Consider the following 5,414-nt stretch of genomic DNA (forward strand, 5'->3'; position numbering starts at 1 on the left):
TCATCAAATATATATACACAGCAAGAAAAAAGGAGAAATATAGAATGACAAGTATGAATTTTGTCCCTTTGACCATGTTGACACAGAGGAGCTATCAACATTTCTATGAAATGATAACATAGAATTTACACATCAGACATTCAGGAAGTTATGATGCAAACCGCATAAGTTACGGAATGAAGGACAATAGTAATTGAGGGGAAAGCTAAAAAGAGATATCGAAGAGGACTGTTAGTCTATGACAGAACACACCACGCGGACATTTATGTTTAAATTCCAATCGATATATTGTGGTATGCAACTTGAATAATTGAAGTTGGGAACCGTTTGCACGGCGGACTGATATGCAATATTTTTCCGTGTTGATAAAATGACGCAGACTCCTTTATCTGACACGAGATAAAACCCTTGCTGACATTCTCAAGAGCTGTTCAAGACATTATGGATTAATGAATGTTGAGGGCGGTTTACACCGCGGATTGATATGCCATATTGGCCGATATAACTTCCTCTTTAACGTTGTTTTCACGTCTGCACGTAGTGTATATTGTCGTCACAGCCTTTCTGCTCATCTGTAATAGAGATTTCATGAGATACATGTCGTCGTCTGCCTACCCAGCAGATCGTATCTCGGTTACACATTACATTCCATCCCTGGTTTCTATCGCTCCCGCTATGATAATAATTCTCCCTCCTTCTTTGATCTTCTATTTCGCAAAGGAAGTTGTAGAAATGATAGATTGTTATGGCTATTGCTTTGCGTTGTTTTATATTTCTTTTGTGTAAGTTTTGAAAACATTTTCTCTTACCCTCTCTTTCAGGGCTGTCAAAAACAAGATGGAAAGCCGAACCTTGCTGATTCTTGGCTTCCTACAACTGCTCATACAAGTTGGTGGTAAGTCCATTTTCATTGAAAGCAAGGGAATATCATTGCAGATGTGTGGAAATATGCTATTATAGATTTAAAAAAACCCACAAGTTTCATCCTCTGTGCAAGTATATTTGTAAGATCACAACTGCTGATCTACATTTTTATGTTGGAAAATCGTCAGCAGTTGCGATTTTACAAATACATTTGAACAAAGGGTGACAATTATAGATTTAAAAAAAAATCCGTCATGGAGTTTCAGTGTTACATATAGGTACCTACGACACCTTCTAAATAATATCTAGTATCTAGATACCAAAATCTAGTGGCTATAAAGTAAAAACAAATATTACAGTTCATGACGACATGCATAATAATATTATGATGTTACGTAGTCATTATCTGAAACTTATCTTAATCTTTCAGGTTCAACGACGATACAAATGGAAGTTCCGACCCCTCTCCGCGCCAACCGCCAGACAACGGCTGTCTGCACGGCTACAAGTGTCGATGCTTCCATCGACATGACGTGGTACTTGGACGGCGTCCAAATTACAAATGGCGTCGACACCACGTTTGAAGAAAATGGCTACATCCACTTTGGATGGTATGATAGCATGACCGGAAAAAAGTTTGAATATGGCTACAATATTAGAAATCACCTTCCATTAGGCCAAGAAGCTTTCAAATAATCAAATCATAACACCAATACAATTGAAAACACGAGGCTTAATACACTTATCGTTACATTTGTAATGGTTAGAGCAGCTGCATTTTCTTCCTGACAAAGTGCATTACCCCAGGCAGTCTGATGTCCAGGTATAATGAAACTCAATAAATCATACCTTTGTGACTAGACTTATTTTTATTGTCGCAAATATCAAATTCTTAAAAACAAGAAACCATTGTTATGGTTCCATCAAAAGCATTACAGCCAGAATTACATCGCCAACTATCGCTACTTTTTTAGTTTTTAGCCATCGATACTATTAATTCTTAATCAGGTTCCATCATCTCATGAAGTTCAATTAAATTTGCAATATTGGTAATGTGAGATTGCGAATAAATCTGTATGTGCGTTTTTTGTTATCTTGGTAATAACGTTTCTAATTTGGTTCACTCGGATGCTTCCATTTTCGCCAATTTCTGGATATCAGTCGGTTTGTTCTGACTTCATCGACATTACCCTTATTCGGACAATATGATTACCCCTTTTCATGTAGGGCAATAGAGAGAAATTGAGCGCAAGTCATCGGACGTGCTATGGAGACTGTGATAGGTCGTGCAAAGGCGGAAAATGTGAGTATCATGTATGACTTGGAAAAATGCCAGAATCGGAATGAAAACATAGTTTGTGTTTTCTTACAGGGCCCATGTGGAATGAGTCAAATATTATCTCTTTCATAGGATCCCTCAAAACAATGAATCCTGCAATCTCGCCACTTTTGATGGCCTGTCTTTACAACAAAATGTAAACCTTTTGTCCGTGGGTGTCCAAATTTGTGAATTAAGTCATCGACCTATTTACTTACAGATATGTATTCAAAACATTAAAGTTGATTGATTGAAATCGTGTTTATTTAATAAGAAATATATTAAGTGAGCTTATTTTATAGAGTGATAAGAACGATTGTTTCGACTTATTTCTAGTTCGGGGAAGCCAGTTAGGAAGCAGTAATGTCATCAAACGTGATGCCATGGAGTATCATTAAGAATCATAAAAATGATATGGAATGAACCATGAAAGTTAAACAAATGTTCAACTTGTCTCGAGGGGCATTACATGCCATGCCATCTTCGCAAGAATTCTACCTGCCTATATGCGTCCAGAGAAAAATATCGCATTTGGCATGAACGCATGAACATAATAATTGCAACTGATGATGATGTTGATAATGATGATGATAATAATAATAATAATAATAATAATAATAACCAAGGTCTTATTTACCAAGGGTAGAGTCTTCAGTGTTGCCACTGCTCTACCTGAGGGCCCTGCTATTATCATTACCCTGGCGTTACCAGGTACCCATTTATACACCTGGGTCGAGAGGGACATTGTGGGTAAAAACATCTTGTCCAGGGACATAAGCACTGAGCAGAAATCGAACTCGGATCCTCCGATCGGAAGTCGGGAGTCGTATCCACTATGCCACACCGCTAGTTTCTGTCTGTACAGAGCAGAAATGATACGGGGATTTTAACTGTGCTAATTCTGGTTGAGCAATCTGTTTTTCGTAAAAATTATGATGATTTAACGCATCAGAGGTGTAGTGAATGATGGCATGGCTTATATTTCATCATTTTGATATTCTTTGATGGTTAGCAATGACTTCTTTGAAGACAATGTGATATGATCACTGTTTATCTGAGGAGAACACGTCGGAGTTCTGATGAGGACTCTTCTCATCCATGATCAATCAATTTATGTTTTGGGTAGTTGTTAACATATTTTAGCTACCTGTAGAAATTTGATTGACATATCAAAAATAGACTTCATTCATCAGAAAAGATGGAATTGATGCGATACGTTCATGTTTCACCTGTTATGTGTGTTTTCCACGACGAAGAACATTATTCCCCAGGCTGAGCCCTGTCAACTTTTGAATAGCAATTGATATCCAGTTTGTGTCTTCGCACTTCTAAAATGTTTTTGCAAGGGATATAACATAATGAATTTGTCTCTGTGATTATTATGTCTGTCGTTAAAAGTGAGACTTGTAGGAGGCTCTGGAGATCACGAAGGTCGAGTTGAGATTCTGTGTAATGGTGTTTGGGGCACACTGATGGATGACGGGTTTGATATTCGTGATGCCCAAGTGGTCTGTAGACAGCTGGGATTCGAATCCGCACAGCAAATCTTCGGGAATGCTCATTTTGGACAAGGGACCGGTAAAATCTGGTTGGACTATTGCGATTGCTCTGGTAATGAGAGTTTCTTGGGAGATTGCAACAAAAGAGCGTGGGGATGCAAGAGTGCTGACGATGGCCATGATGAAGACGTAGGCGTAAGGTGCAGTGGAACACGCAGTAAGTAGGCCTATAGCAATCAAAATAACAGCACACACTGAATGATAAGCTCCGGTAGTGATGGAAGAAATGACAAATTGTTTGAGGTGACAGGAACGCACCGTGCCCGCCGTTAAACAAAGCACTACATGCTACACTCTACTGTATTTATTTCAATTCCGTCTCATCTTATTCTATTTTTAGTTTTAATATTCCTATATAAAAACGAAAATATGTCAAACCGAGCTGATATCTCCTCCCTTTGAAGAAGGGAAAAGTGATGCCGCATAACTAATCTGATAAGATGGATAGGATCTTAGTCTTTGCTGAACACACGGTTTTTTGTGTTTTTTTTATTATTAAGATTTTAATCCCAACAGCATGTCTAGGTTAGTGTAGTAAAACCCGTAATTTACCTCAACAGGATTGCATTACTACTTGGAATATTGCTTATTCGTACTTCCCTTGCTTCGTGGTAATCTTGATCGCCAGTGATCGCTATCTTGTTGAATCGATGTATTCTTCCAAATCCCCGCATGCTATCATTGTAAATTATTGCAGTTTTACTTGGACCACACATGTTTACTTCTCTCATAACAAAAAAGATGGGGTAATCTTATTTGTTACTGTACTGCCCTTGTTCAATGACCTATAAGAAAAGCAATATGTGATGCATTCTCCAAATATAACAGGATAGGAGGCGTTCATTTGTCTACTTCCATTCATTTCCCTGCATGCGCTCTACTTTATTCCACAATGACTCAACGACACAATCCATTAACAGGCCCTCAATAGCGAGTATTAAAAAGGAAAATTCAGTCATGCATAAGTTAGTCTGATAAGACAGACTAAAAGAATTCAATTGTAAAATTTTGATCTAAATCGGATAAAAAAAGGTAATTATGACATTTTGCAGTCTCGCTAATTTTTGAGGAAACAGTTTTTGAACGGTCAATATGAATAAAACAAATGGCAAAGTGAGCATGCCATCCCCTCACAACTTGCCATATAGTTCCAGTTTTTTATTCTAACGCCATTATGCCCGACGCTCAAATCCTGACATATATTATATAACTGATCACTATTCTGAAGTGATTCAACCAGGAATAACATCATGTTTCAGACCTCAATAGCAGAAACATTTACTTTTCATCATTTTGTTTTGTACACGATCAATAGAAAATTGTGAGGTTATGACATGGTCAGCTCACTCATTTGCATATTCATATCCACTGTACAAGAACTGTTTTGCAGAAATTAGCAAGATTTAGAAATTTCAAAACTTTATTTTTTTATCCTTTTTTTCAGTTAAATTGTTACCATTGAACTCGTAAGACTTTACTTTAATCAGACTAACTTATTTTTGGACTGGATTTCCCCTAGTTTGTTTGTATGTTCCTACTTTGCGCCCTCAGTTGACAGCAACAACGACAGGGTTGCAACGTACACTGACTATCAGGCTAAACAGTACAACGTCCGCAGCGTTTGGACATTCATGCCCTACTCTAATTTCAATGGGAAGCTTCTCCAGTGTAAT

General features: G+C 37.7%; 1 long non-coding RNA gene across 1 annotated transcript; it reads left to right on the top strand.

Moving 5' to 3' along the window:
• Positions 1-1,336: 1,336 nt before the first annotated feature.
• LOC139730018 (uncharacterized) lies at positions 1,337-3,743 on the top strand. The gene is made up of 3 exons (XR_011710901.1): positions 1,337-1,475; positions 2,092-2,167; positions 3,581-3,743. It is a non-coding gene; the product is annotated as an uncharacterized lncRNA (long non-coding RNA).
• The last annotated feature ends 1,671 nt before the right edge of the window (positions 3,744-5,414 follow it).

This window comes from Diadema antillarum, unplaced genomic scaffold, assembly GCF_040938485.1.
Source record: "Diadema antillarum isolate AM-2024a unplaced genomic scaffold, OU_Dant_1.0 seq00000286_RagTag, whole genome shotgun sequence".
In the NCBI taxonomy this organism is placed as follows: Eukaryota; Metazoa; Echinodermata; class Echinoidea; order Diadematoida; family Diadematidae; genus Diadema; species Diadema antillarum.